Here is a 14,983-nt window from a genome sequence, read left to right on the forward strand (position 1 = left end):
AGGGATGGATTTTCAGAAAGAGTTAAAGATTGCAATTTGCAGATAAGAAGTGCAGGCTTTCTTGAAAATCCATTAGGTATCTACCTGCTCTAAACCCTTAGGTTTCTAGATGCTTTTGGAAATATTGGCCCAGAGATGTTTAAACAACAGCAGCAAACCTCCTGCTACCCTAACTAGCTCCCAGACATTTCTCAAACTGCTCCTTGGCAGCTCCCAAATAGACTGAAATACATTGCCCGGACTCAGATTTTTAAGGAAACAAAACAGCAGCTGAGAACATCAGTCACAGCAAAGCCTGTTTTGGCAACATAGACACTCTGGGTTAGGTCATGCGCAAATGGCACAGATGTGATTGCTCTTTTAGTTACAGGCTGAAATTTGTGTATCTCATACAAAAAGGACATTCCTCTCCCCCTGCCTTCTTCGCCGCCCCCCCCCCCCCAAGTATTTTACGAGCTTTTAAGTTAAAACAGGAGAATGTAAGCTGATGTAAAGGAGGTTTTCATCATATAATAAAGTGGGGGTCATCTCACATGCCACACATCTCATGTGAGAGGGTGGGGAGGAGGAGGGGAACATGGGAAAAATATTCTCAAGAGGAGACCATATCTCCAAACACAGCCAGGCAAATGTGTGTATGCATAGGTATATATGTGCATAAAACTGGCAGGATCCAACTGTGTTTACTGATCCTCCAAGAGGTACTATTAGAGCATGTTTTTTAACCAGGAAAACTGTATTCCTTTAAGCCAACAGAGAGACAAGCAGACATAGAAGTCAGGCAGGGCAAGTAAGATCCCTTAACACCAGAGTGAAGTGAGAAAAGGGTGTTTTGCTTTCCCCTGTCTTTGCAGAAAGGTTGACCTTACATTACAGTGCAATGTAATGATATTCTGCTCCTCTTTTCTTTTTCTTTTCATTTTTGCTAGGGAAATGGCAGGATCCAGACATCACTGTGCTTACAGGAACATCCATTACATAGACCCTCGTGCAACTAGGGTGTGCAGTGAAATTGCTGATCCATTGCTTCTCCTGTGTGCGACTGACACTTACACAATGGCATCAATGTTTTTCATGGACAGCCAAGCCACTGCAAGGGTCTGGACTATTTTGTGAGTCCACTGCATGACCACATCTCTGCTTCTTGAACAGGCTTGGCACATTGTGGGGCTGTTAATAAAGACACTGGGTTTGCTGGGAAAATATCCAGGTAACAGTGTCCTTGAGAGTCCTGCTGAGGCCCTCTGCACCTAGGTCCCACCACTGCCCTACAGGATGAGCTCAGCAGTGCTGCGTGGCCTTGCTCTTGCCCCACTCACAGCTTGATGGTGGCTCAAAGGGGTGGGTAGGCTCATTTTTACCCACCCCCCACAAGGTGTTTGTTTCTGGGAGGCTGCAGCTGTAGCTGGCCTCACAAAAGGGCCAGCATCACAGCTTCAGCAAGATCACTGTCTCAATGGGTTCAAAATAAAGTGGCTGATGGAAAACTGTAGAAAATTGTCAGATTTTCTCCTAAGAATGATCTCTTTTTATTTCTTTTTCTTTTTTTTTTTTTAACAGAAGTATATTAATGACAAATATCTTTTAAACTATTGTAACAGATATGAGCCAAATATACACCAAAAATATATGTCACAAGACTATTCCTAGCAAATGCTACTTCTGTCTCAGCGTTCATTAAAGGTACACATCAATGTTCCTACATTGTCTTGCTGCTACTCAGACTCTGTCTTTCACCCCCAGATGCACAGCATGGCACAGAATCAGGCCCATGGGAAGTGCTGAGAGGCAGAAAGGGAGCAGAGAAACAGGGTATGTTTCCAAACTCCACAGGAGCCACTGCATGGAAAATGCATCTCTTCTAGTCCCAGCAGGGTAAGGACAAAGGAATTGAATTGTTTCCTAGAAAAGAAAAAATTCGGAGTAAAATCAGTGTTCTGTCATGGCGCCTCCTTAGGATGAACTTTTTGTTTAATTTTTCTTATTTATTTTTCACTATCTAGGTTTTGTTTGTGTGTTACACCCACTGTGTGGCCCCACCATCAGGCTTCTAGCAACCACAGACCTGCTTCCATGGCTCATCACACACAATCCTCCTGGGATGTACCATTAGCCACTGAGCACCACATGCGGCCACCAAGTTTCCCATGGGAGTGTGAGAACTGAGTCAAGTAGGGGCCCAGGACAGCAAGTATCTGACGTGCATAACTCAAAAACAGGTAGTAAATCTGCTGTTTGGATAATGATGCTCCTCGTTATGGTCTCAGACAAAACACCACTGAAACCTCACAGAATCAAATTACTATATAGTTTTTCTAGTGCCCAGCTACAGAAAGATCCAAGATTGCTGGAAGGCTGGAAGGACATGGTACTGTAGCCCATAACTCCTTGAACTAGAAGTTATTTAGGAAGGATTTCTGCAATGTGACTCCTGACAGGAAAACAGGTCCCTTGGGCTGAAAGTTTTCCAAGGATCTGGCTTGTAGGCTACAGCTCCCCTGAGGCTACATATTCAGTAGCAAAGGGAGAAGCTGTAGGGTCACCAAATGGGGACAAAAAGGTGAGAGGTGGGGAAAACACCAGTCCTTCACCAGTTGTACCTGTTTCTGTATTTCCCTCCATGTCTTGGAGGTAGCACAGCCGCCTCTTCTTGGGCCAAGAGTAACACTCAGGTTTCACCACTTGAGGCTGGAATTTATCTCCTTTTGGGGGTTTTAAGGTTCAGTCTGCATGGGTGCCCTTAAACGTCATGGGAGAACAACAGACAATGACTTGTAAAAGTCAATATATACCACCTATTTTGACAACCTATTTTATGAAGATGACTCTTGGTGCACTGATGAGACAATGAGCTTCAGAAAATAAATCCAAGAAGCTAAAGGGCCTCTATAAATAAAAGACCAAATATGGGTTTATCTCTGAGACCTCCACTCAGTTTGTCACTGACCAACAGCAGTGTCATTGGAATGTGAGTATACAGTAACAATATTGGACTATACATTGGACTCTTTTCTCCACCTCCTCTAAATTAAGGAAGAACAATTAAATGACTGCAAAATCAAATAAATTGCAAGGAAAACAGAAGAAGTTTCAATTTGTTCTACTTGCTGGAAACTCCAGGACACCTGCTGCATTAGTGACAGGCCAAAATATTTTCTATTTGCCTTGTGAAAATGGCATCACACAACAGACAAAAGAGCAACATATGTGGACTTAGCATTGCCATTGAAGTCACACTGGCATGCACAGGAGAAGAAAGTCATGAGTAAGTCTACTTAAGGGGAGAAAGGTAAAATCCAGGCCAATTAGCTTCTGAAGTAGCTCAGAAAACCTTGCAGCTGCACAAGGAAAGCAAAGAAATCAAGAGAAACACCAGATTGTGAGGGATCAGCTGTGAGAAACACAAGCCAATATGAAAATCTTCTCAATCCTTCTCTAGATAAGATCTTGGGAACAGAGTTAATCTGTATGATACTGATCTAATGTAATGCTATTGCTGCTTCTGAGCAGCTATAGCCAGAGATGGCTGTGCATGGGACTAGAAAATAACTGCTGTGTGTCCACAGCTGTCACAAGACACAGCATGGACCGGCTCGTGGTCTGCACACTGCCAAGGCAGTCCTGCAAAGAACTGTCTCAGGAACCAGAGATGAGAAAAGCAAGGCTCTGAGTTCACAGATGCAGTAAATTCTTGTCAACTGGAAGGTGGCAAGGCAGAAGAAGATGCTCTGATCTTCTGACTTTGGACTCCTAATACTCACTTTATAGTGAGTTTGGCTATATCAAGTTTTGCTCTCACTGGACCACTGCTGAGTGTAGACACCTAAGCACAAAAGGCCACCTGACTTTCTTGGTGGTGACATGGCCTTCCCTTCCCTTTCCTGTATTTCTTTCATTGTGAGTTTCCTACTTCTGCACACTTCTAAGGGTCAGTGGTGCAGGATACTTGGGCTTTCCCTCCAGTGGGAGGAGCAGCCCATGCTCTGTCTCACCACCCTCTGTGGCGCTGCACTCAGGGCAGCTCCTGCGTCCTGGGCACTTTTCCTTCAACCTCCTCCATGAGGGGCCCAAATGCAACAAACTTCTAGGGTGACTTTGCAGGAAACAGCTTTTGACTAAGAAAGGTTAAAACGAGAAATCAAAGAAGGAAGAGTTGATCGTTGGACAAAACCAGTGATACAGAGATGAGCAAGAAAATTCAGGCTGCAGTCAGAGGCCACCACCTGACTTGTGCACCCTTGATCCCATGCTGTCAAGACAAAAGCAATGCCCTGGCAGAAGTTAGAGCTACCTGAAGGCTGCTATAATTTAGTGTGGGCTGCCAGTATTCCCATAAAGCAGCTACAGCAGATGTTACAGAAAAAAAAGAAAAAAAAAAGAGAGGAAACTCTGAGGGTGATGTCCCCTCTGTCAGGCAGAAAGAGCAGGGTGGAAGCGCTATCCTGTGGCATTGTGGAAATCACTATGGCATTTCTTCATCACTGCAATTTTAATCATAGAATGGTTTGGGTTGGAAGGGACCTTTAAAGATCATCTAGTCCAATCCCCTTGCAATGAGCAGGGACATCTTTAACTAGATCAAGTTACTCAGAGCCCTGTTCAGCCTGACCTTGAATGTTTCCGGGGATGGGGCATCCACAGCTTCTCTGGGCAACCTGTTCCAGTGTTTTACCACCCTCATTGTAAAGAGCTTCTTGCTTCTATTGAATCTAAATCAACCTTCCTTCAGTTGAAAACCATTACCTCTTTCCTATCGCAACAGGCCTTGAAAAGAAGTATGTCCCCGTCTTTCTTATAGGCCGCCCTTCTAAGTACTGAGAGGCCACAGTAAGTTCTCCCTGGAACCTTCTCTTCTCTAATGATGAGCTGTTGCTTGCATCTCCGTGTTAAAAATACTGAATAGTTTCAGTTCCTGGGCTGTTATATCACTTTTAAGGCTCTCACATTTGTGGGATGCTGGGCTGCAGCATCCAGCCGGAGACAGGTACTTCACACCACTTAGCCCAGCATGTCAGAACAAGTGGTATAAAGAGATATGACTCAGACTGAAATTGAGGTGTTTACCTTAGGGGAAACTGCAAGAAAAAAAACCCACTCAGATTTAGAAAGCTTTTTAACACCATGAATGAGAGATGAGCTCACCACAACAGAGCTCAGAGTAAGTGCTGGCTGTGGGAATGTCCCCAGAGGGGAGGATGGCAGGGCAAGGACAGCATTTGGAAGGACAGGTGCAGTGTTTCCCCACTTTCCCCATGCAGGAAGGCACAGACAGGCTGCAGCTGTGAGCAGACAGCCTTTGACTCCCATCAGGACTCTCCCATCCCGGGGATGAGTGGGGAAAACCGCATAAACAGCTTTTTGAGTGGAGAAGTCAGTTAATGATAATTTCAAAGAAAATAACTAGGGAAAACTTTACCATTTTTCTGCTGTTCCCAGGACATCTACATTCACAGAGCCAGAGCCTGACATGGCATGGTGGTGTTAATTACCCAGGGAGCTAGCCTATATCTCCAGATCTGCATGATGGCAGTTCCTTCAAATGCTTTAAGGATCCCCTGAAGAGCCCCAGTGATGCTCACCCACTCTTCACTGCTGGTGCAGAGGTTAAAGCAGAGAGCCATCCAAACTCTGCTGAATTAGTTCTCTGAATCATCCCTTTCCTGAGGACTATCTTTGCTGAATTTAGAAGTGCCGTTTACTTATAAGCACAAAAGGCTGCTGTGCTTTCCAGGGGCAAGCAACAAGCCATGCCTGAAAGCTCTCAGGGGATGAGTTTTTTTCACAGAGGAGAGGCAGACAAGAAAGCAAAGGTGTGAGTGACAGTCCAGCCATCAAGTCTGAGGAGGAAGGTCCCTCTGGGTCTCACTTCAAAGAAATAGCTGAGAAAACAGCAAGTGGAGAGCAGAAGCACTGACCTAGAAGGTGCCTGGCACCTCAGTGGGGGCAGCATCGTTAGGAAGGAGAGAGGAGAATGGCTTGAGAAGAGCTTGGGAAAAGCAGACATTTTCTTACACTGTGTTTAAAATGTATTTGTTACGTCTGTAGTGCTGCATTTGAAATATTCAAGTCTCTGCAAGTTGTTAAAAAGCTTCACACTGTTGGTTATTGCAGCTTTTGCCTACAGCTGAACATACACCTTTGCAAGTGGGCTGCATGCAGCTCCTGAGGATGGTGGTGAGCAGACCTGTGCTGGCTTCCTGTGGTGGTTTGGGTCCAAAGAGCTGGCAGCACCTGCGTGACGGAACAGTGTGGAAAACTTCAGGCTTGCCATCCCTGCCCCTCTGACACTGGGACCTCTTCTTTTTAGGAGACCCAAGACTCATTCCTGGGAGGCCTGCAATGAACTTAATGCTGCTGTAAATGCCACCACTATCTTCCCCCAGAACCCAGCAGTTTTGCAGCTCTGCAGAGGCTCAAAGCTTGCCAGCAGCTGGAGTGACCAGCTATGGACAGCTGCTTGAAGATATTCCCCCCTTTGTGCATGCTTTTACATGTATATTTATGTGTATCTTCATCCCATAGTGGATATCATTGAAATGCCTTTGGAAATCAAGAGAGGGTGAGGGTTAATACAGATGCTAAGAGAGAAGGAAACACAGTTAGACTGAAGAAGGATAGGCAATAGCAATTTTGGAGAAAAACAGTAACAATTTTAACAGTAGCTGACATTCTGTTTGGAAAGACAGCAGGAACATTTGTTATCTTTTCTGCCAGAATGGCCGGGTCCTGATTTATTGATATTATCTTGAAGATGACAGAAAAGCGTATTAATCTACTTCAAATGAGAATCTGGGCTTTGAGAACAGATGTTGGCACCTTCTGAGGGACAAAGTGATTGAAATCAATCATACTTTATAACTCACAGCAGTTTCTGTGAGCAACTTGAAGATCCAACTGTCCGCCTAGTACCAGGTTTCCATCAATGGCTGCAATCTGGCTGTCAGAAGCAGCTCCTCAGTTCAAGTTATCCTTGCAGTAATGGTGGCAAGTGGACAGAACCACATGACCCCCGCACATAAATGTCTGACCAGATGTGCAGCAGTGTGAAGATGCAGACCTGACTGAAGACTAAACTGAATTTTATATCCCAAGGCCAAGGTATACAAGCCAAGGTACTCCTAACACATAAAGATGAGCTAGAGGAAGGAGAAAAGACTGAGTTATGCAGGCTTTGAGTGGAGTGGGAAGTGGCAGTCCAAACAGCACATCCATGGAGTAATTTTTCCTAGAAGGAGCCTCTGGAGTTCACCCACCTCTCAAAGCAGGCACCACTTCAAAGTGAGAGTAGGTTGCTTAGGGCCTTGACAAGCTGACCTCTGAACATCTCAGTTCAACATGTGCAGCTGACACAGCAAAAGGGTGAAGAATCCATTCAGAGCAGCCCTGTGGAGAAGGACTTAGGTGTTCTCATGGAGGAAAAGCTGGACATGAGCCAACAATGGGTGCTCACAGTCCAGAGAGCCAACCATGTCCTGGGCTGAAACAAAAGCAGCATGGCCAGCCAGTAAAGGGAGGTGATTCTGACCCTCTACTCCAGTCTTTTGAGACTCCACTGCATCCAGGTCTGGTGGCCTCAACACAAAAAAGAACATGGACCTGTTGGAGCATGTCCAGAGAAGGGCCACAAAGATGATCGAAGAATGGAGCACCACTTGAAGGAAGACAGGATGACAAAGCTGGGGTTGTTTAGCCTGGAGAAGAGAAGGCTTCAGGGAGAGGAGACCTTATAGCAGCCTTCCAGTACTTAAAGGGGGCTTATAAAAAAGAGAGAGACTGACTTTTTATATGGGCAGAGGAATATTTTTTAACTAAAAGAGATTTAGATTAGATGCTAGGAAGAAATTCTTTACTGTGAGGGTGGTGATGCACTGGAACAGCTTGATCAGAGTTGTTAATGACCCATCCCTGGAAGTGTTCAAGGCCAGGTTAGATGGGGCCCTGAGCAACCTGATCTAATGGGAGACATCCCTGCCTATGGTAGAGGGCTTGCAACTTAATGATCATCTGATCATTAAGGTCTTTTCCAACTCAAGTCATTCTATGATCTCCTCCAGAGATGGAGGTCCAGCCACCTCTGGGGACAACATGTTCCAGTGATGAACTACTCTCACTGCAATTCTCTTTGCTGATACTTAACCCAGATATCCCTTGTTGCATCTTGTGATGGTTGCATCTTGTCCTTTCTGTACCTTGTAGAGGAGTCTAGCTCTCCCTTCTCTATAACCTCCCATCAGCTAATGGGATCCTGCAATTATTTTTCCACCTTAAACTGCTCTTCCCCAGGCTGTACAAGCCCTTCTCTCTAAGCCTCTCCTCATCTGTTGCATCTCCTGTCTTGGTCTGCTGGCCTTGTCCCACTCTGTCCAAAATGGGACACTGCTCCTTATGTAGCCTTGTAAGTGCCAAATAAGAAGGCCTAATGTCTTCTCCTGGGCTGCTGGTACACTCCTGCTGGGGCAGCCCTTTGCCTCTGCTGGGGGGTTCTGCTGGCTGCTGCACAGGCTGTTGCTCACAGATTCTCCACTTCTTTTCCACAGAGCTGCTCCTGAGGCATTTGACCCCCCAGCCTGTGTTGTTGTGTGAGTTGGTTCTGTTCTACATACAGGCCTGTGTTGGTCTTCATAAAGTTTTTATCAGTCATTTTCTTGGATTGTTGAAGCCCCTCTGAATGACAGTCCTAATGTCCAAGTAGGTGATCTTTCCCCACCACCACAATTTGCTGTCATCCACACCTCTTCCAATTTCTATTTTCCTATGGCTATGTGTAGTCTTTTACCAGGTTAGTATTGCATGTGAAGGTGGGCAAAATGACTGACAGAATGTGCAAATGTGTCCCAGCATCACACATTTTTCCTGCAAAGTAACATCTCCATTTGTATGTCTGGCAGCACTACCTGTGCAATTCCCTTCTGGTTTATTAACATTATCAGCAGGAGACACTGAAAATTCTTAAGAAATACCAAAAACAAGACAGTTGTCTCAGCAGATACCAACCTCACATGCAATGCACATACTCTCCTCTATTGCTAAAGCCAAAAATTGGCCAATCATTAGTTCTTATCAACTTATTTGCATACATACACACAGAGATCCAATCAAGAGACTCAAAGAATCACATTTTTGTTCTTTGAGGGCAGCAGAAAACCTGCTACAGCAGGCCTCAACTCTGGCACCCAGGGGCTCTCTACAGCATTCAGCTTCATGCCACACAGGGTCCCACACTTCCACTGGGGTCATTAATCAGTGCTTCACTATCATGGTGTTGAGGAGAGAGAGTTGAAGACAAGAAGTGCCAATTAGTCCTAGGTGGGACACGAGCTCCCACCCCCCATTACAGGGACTGGAGCTCCATTCCTGCTTGCCTATTTAAAATTTTGACTTGTACTACCCATTTGTGCAAAACGTGTCTTGCCAGATGCACTGATGAAGCTGATGGCAATCTACTGTCAGATGTACAGCCATGGCCTGAGTGGGTGGCTCTGATACTACCCCTCTGACCCCTTCTGACAGCAAAAAGTGATAAGGATGCATGATAGTAAATCCAGAGGGTTAACAGAGAGAGAAAACACCACTGTAGTCTGATATATTTGTGTATGGCAGCCTTTTACCGTATACAGTTACCATGCCTATGCTTATGAAGTGCAAAGCACTCAGATATTAAGCATGAACATTTCATTCTTCCCACAATCTCCTTCTCATCAAAAATACACCTGTTTTATATTGGGCTTAAATCAGAGACTTAGAGGAACTAATTTTCAGTCCACACTGTGCTCTGAATAAGTTTTGATTGAGCAAAGGCTTCTTTATCCCAGGCACTCACCCTGGGCATGCAAGGAGGAATGCAGGAGTACAGGAATGAAAGCCTCCCCACGCCTGGGGTGGTGCATGTTCTGCAGCCAGTGGGGTCAAACATATCATCTCGTCAGTGGTGTCAGCTTTGGTTGGCTTTGAGGCAGCGCACTGGAATGTCAAAGCACTTGGGCCGGGAGAAGGTACGTGCAGGGATGGGAGGAAAGTAATGCAGGCATCAGCATGCTGCTGCAGCTGCTACAGTGCAAACCTCAGCCAGCTCAAATGCACATGCCAGCCTTCTCACATACTCAGCCTGAGAGCTCTTCTGAGTGAGAGGTGTGTAATTAATTAATTAGTCAATAAAAATATACTCTCGGTTATTGTTTGTTGGTCACTAGTCATCATACAGAGCTCTATTTACCCAGAACCGCTAGAAAGATATCACCAGAAAGACCTGACCCCACCCTGCTGACTGCTAACCTCAGCAGAGATGATGGCATCAGACTTAGGGAGTGCTGCATACCTGTGTGGCCAGCTGCTCTGCCTTTTTGGGAATGGTTGAACCAATCCAGACCTTCGCTTTGGGGAGATACTTCATTTAGAGATGGACCTGTTTTTCTCAGCTAGACTGGACACCTTTTCCTTCCAGAAAAGTAGTGCCCAGATCCTTTATTTCTCGTTATGTTAGCAAAGGGATGGCAGATCGTCTTGATTTTCCACCAGCAGCAGTTTAGCAAAGTGGAGTCGATCACTTGTCTGCGCAGTGTTCCCTTTCCCACGTGCACAGGAATATCAGCTCCACAACTGGTGACCCTGAGAGTTTCTTAGAAGATAGAAAAAACCATTTTTGTGTCCTGATGCCTCACAACTGAGGCTGCAATAACTAAACATTTTAATCCTTCCCGTTATCTTTGCCTTGAAGAATATTGTCATATTCCTTAATCAGTTTTAATTTGGACAGGAACAACATGGTTCTGAATGCAATGCTTCTTATGCTCTAATGCACTCATTCAACTGCAATATTCAGGGAACTGAGTAATAGCAGCAATGTATAACCCTAATACAAACTATGTAGTGGAAGGGTGATCTAAATTGTGTTTCTGAGCCTGTTCTTCATTAAATGCAACTAGAAGCAAAAAGTTCTTGGCTTGCTGCAAAATAGCCAGCTCAGAACTTGGCCTTCTAAGTTTTGAGTTCCCTTTATCAAAACCCTGAGTGCAAAGGAATTTGTTTGCTCTTTCCAGAGCAGCAATGCTTATCATCTCTGCTCTGTGTTTTCTGACGAATTTATTACATCCACAGTAGCATTTTTAATAAATTACTCAATTTTTTTTCATAACCTTCTTTCTGTCTCATCAAATGGAGTTGATTATATTATTTATGGTTCAAATCCAGCCAGAGTTTTCAGTGTGTATTACATGGACTTGGTACACATGATTTCCTCAGTAATTAAGTAATTGCTGTGGATGGGGTATGCCTTCAGGCATAATGCTTGGAGCACTTCTGCCCACTCTGCAAGCCTGGCCATACATACACATGCATTGTCATAACACACATCAGAAATTGAAGATGCCTGTACAAATTTGGAAAAGATGTGGCCGTATCATCTCAGCCTGTAAGCACAGAAGAGGCTTTAACTGACCACAAGTCATCAGACCCGAGGCAAGAGAACATCTTTGGCCCTGTTTGACACTGAAGGCCAAATGTGGCAGCTGCTGTGCTCCATTTGAGTCTGGCCACTTATGAATCAGCTGTCTTTCCCTAAGGACAGCCAGACCTGGTCAGTCTGCAGAGAGAGAGCAACATAAGTGACTTATGAGAGATGATTCATTCCTGCTGAGAATGCAGTACTGAGGAAAGCCCTAAGTTCACCAAAGGTCATTGTCTGGATGCTCCTAGGGAGAAACGCCAGACCTTACAGTGCAACTATATCTGCATGTCTTCTGCCTCTGTAATGCAGGGTAGGATTGAATCAGAGCCTAAGTCTAGCCCAGCTAATCTTGGTACATGTTTATGAGTTCACCACTTCTATTCTGAAAATAAAGCAAGAATCCTTTCACCAGACACACTTTTTTCCACATGTCCATTTTTGTGTGTCCATTACACCAGGTGGCAAAAAAGCATGGCCACCAGTGCCCTGAAAACAGTCTCCTGTTTTTTTTTATTTTGGGATGCTTCAGGTTCTAAGCTGGTGTTTTTAAGTTACTCTAAGTTTTCATCCTTACTAATCGCTACTTTGATCCCTGTTTCAAACATCATTCCAAATCCTATGCTCTGCCCTTCCCTCTCTAACAAAGGGACAATTGAAAAGATTCTGTACAATCTAAAACATATGGAGAAGTTTTTCTAGTCCAGCAGAAGACCTAGTCCCTGGGAGTTGACCAATCTAAGAAGCAGCACAGTGCGCAAGGGTGAATAATGCTTCATAGGTTAAGAAAATAGTGTTCTGAATCAGTGAAAGAACAAAAAGGCGGCCATTAAATTTATTAAGGTGAATGGTGAATTTTACCTGTAAGGTAAATCACTCACAGTGATTATATTCACAGAAACATAGTGTATTGAGTTGGAAGGGATTCACAAGGATCATAGAGTCTCACTCTTAAGTGAATGGCAGTGAGCCTCCCCTTCCACACCCCCCATCTGCCTCTGTGGGGCTGTGCTCCTGTATTTGAAGGCAGAGTGGTGCTCTCCAGACCAGCCCACTGACAGCAGTGGCCCACAGCAGAAAAGGCTGCTGCCTCTGGAAGTCAGTCCAGATGCCCAAACCACAACCCAGCTGCCTGGAATGTTTGAGAGACATGCACAGGCTTAGCTCTCTCTCCATCCCTCACCACCTCTTGTACCTGCAGGTGCTGAAACCTGCACCTCAAAATGGCCATGTTCGCTTATTATTTTGAGATGCTGCCAACTTTGGAGAAGGTTAATGAAGGAAAATAACATCTGTTGTAGCAGTTTATAAGTGAGCTAATTCTAAATCAGATTGTTGTGGGTCAAGGAAAAGTATATATCTGGACCAACATCTTCCCAGATGCCAAATTCTAATCATCTGCTATAGGCAATGACAAAAAAAAAAAATCCTTACAAAAAAGAGTAATCTCTTATACAGGAAAACATGCAGCAGCTCAACTATTTAGGTAGGTATCAGCAAACCCCAAACTGTACTATTTGAACAAAACATAGGAGACTGAAGAGGAAAGCACCTAACAGAGCTCTAGCTTTATTTGAGTTCCTGTGTTTCCAATACAAGGCAGAAGAATGATATGAAAACCTGTGAGTAAAAAGTTACTTGGATACTTATTTTTAAAAAATGCAAATCAAGCTAGTGAATGTGTCTTTGCCGGCATACAGACATTATTCCCAGGCACTGTCACGTAGATTTGAATCTTTTTTATTGCAGCCCACTGGCTTTTTTTGGTAGCCTTTTTTTGAACTACCTCCATGGCTATGCACTAAGTGGTGGGCAGTAATCCACGCAAATCCTATATAGGCAGCACCCCTATGGGAGTGGTGGCAAAACCATCAAGTGTTCTCTAGGGCTTTCACTGTCGCAGAGACGTCTGAGGACAGAGACCACAGTGCTGAACTAGAAAACTGGAGAGGAGCTTTTCAGGCCAGCCGTGAAGAAGGCCAAAAAAATAAAAGAGAAGTAAAAGAAGAAAAAAAAAAGGAAAATATTCTTCTGACCTATACATCACTGAGCGCTTAACAGTACTTTTAGCAAGGGTTCCTATGATGTCTGTGGCAGATAGACCTTTCTGTATATCCCCCCCAACACATACATACATGCATTTCAAGACACTGAACAGCATACTGTATTTTCCTGTTGTGAGATCACATTGATTACAACAAGTAACCTTGCTAATATATTATTACTGCAATTATTCAAGCAACTCCCTCATTAGAAATTATGAAATAAGGGTCATGAATAGAATCTGAATAAGCAAATATTTTCTTTGTTATGTTAACGGCCTGGCTGAAGTCCACCAAAACAGGCTTATGTGTGGGACTGATTGCTTTGTTTCAAACCTCTGGATACTCTATACATACAGGCTAGAAAGAGGGCACTTTGCAGAGATCTGTTCATTTGATGCTACCTCAGCCAGGAGAAGAGCCCTGTCGGAAAACTGTTTTTAACCAAGACATTCTTACAGTAATGAAAATAAATTCATAATTGGCACTTGGAGAAAAAAATCTCCTAGCAATAGGCAACGCAAGACGTGTCTTTAGGCTTCTCCTGTAAAATAACATATTTCTTATGTTTATCAAAGTCTAATCCACTGGTAAGAGATGATTCATATGGATGAGCCAGTTATTCTAACAAATCCTAGTTTCTGTGATATGCAAACTTGCCCAGACAATGAAAACACAGTTGAAGCACAAGCTAAAGCGATGGGTGAAATTTCTAACGATTGGCCACTAAATTCTTTCAAGGTATGCCCATCACCTTGATATAGAAAAAGTATTCTAAATAAAATTTCCTCCAAGACTCACAGCATTTTTTGCCTGATTTGAATAACAAAGCAGTGAGAATATTCTCAGTTCTTCTGCCTCCCATTTTGGTGTCCTTGCATTTTAGCCCGATCAGCATCCAGGTCTATAGCCATGTTTTCTGAGACTTCAAGCTCTTAGGAATCTGGCAAAAGACCATTATGAACCATTTTTCCCAAGAGAGAGCCTGGCAGACCATGCAGCTGAGTCTCATGAGATGCTCAAACACCTGGAAATGGAGCACATGTTAAATTGGCCAAAAACATATAACTGCCCTTCAGTCTTGAAAATTTCCAGCAGGAAGCGAGATCATTTCCTGAAGTGTTTAAATGGCAAGGACTTTTCATCCACAAAGTAGTCCTGTGAACCCTGGGTGTCTGCCATAGCCCTGGCAATTTGCTTTGGAAGAAATTCTCATAATCTAATTGCATCCATCTGGATTAGTAAGAGAAGCTGTCCCAGATAAGCTCTCTTGCCACATGTGATGTTCACCTATTTACATGCACTTACAATGAACTACCATAAGCAAGTGATCAGAGCCTACAATTCTGGATGCTATGGGAATTCAGGCTGGTAAACTCACCAGCAGCCTTCACTTTTTTTTTTTTGTTTTGTTTTACTGACATGGACTTGGAGTTTGTGAGAGACTCCCCACTTCCAGCCCTGACACAGCAGCACTCTGCATAGTTGCACAGGACACATG

The 14,983-nt window shown here is 44.1% G+C and overlaps 1 long non-coding RNA gene across 1 annotated transcript; it reads left to right on the plus strand.

Annotated features, from left to right (window-relative positions):
• Positions 1-1,793: 1,793 nt before the first annotated feature.
• Positions 1,794-2,246, plus strand: LOC120322922. Its single transcript, XR_005562888.1, has 2 exons — positions 1,794-1,875; positions 2,004-2,246. It is a non-coding gene; the product is annotated as an uncharacterized LOC120322922 (long non-coding RNA).
• Positions 2,247-14,983: the final 12,737 nt, after the last annotated feature.

Source organism: Pipra filicauda, unplaced genomic scaffold, assembly GCF_003945595.2.
Source record: "Pipra filicauda isolate LSUMZ 115617 unplaced genomic scaffold, ASM394559v2 scaffold16_size7369187_pilon, whole genome shotgun sequence".
In the NCBI taxonomy this organism is placed as follows: Eukaryota; Metazoa; Chordata; class Aves; order Passeriformes; family Pipridae; genus Pipra; species Pipra filicauda.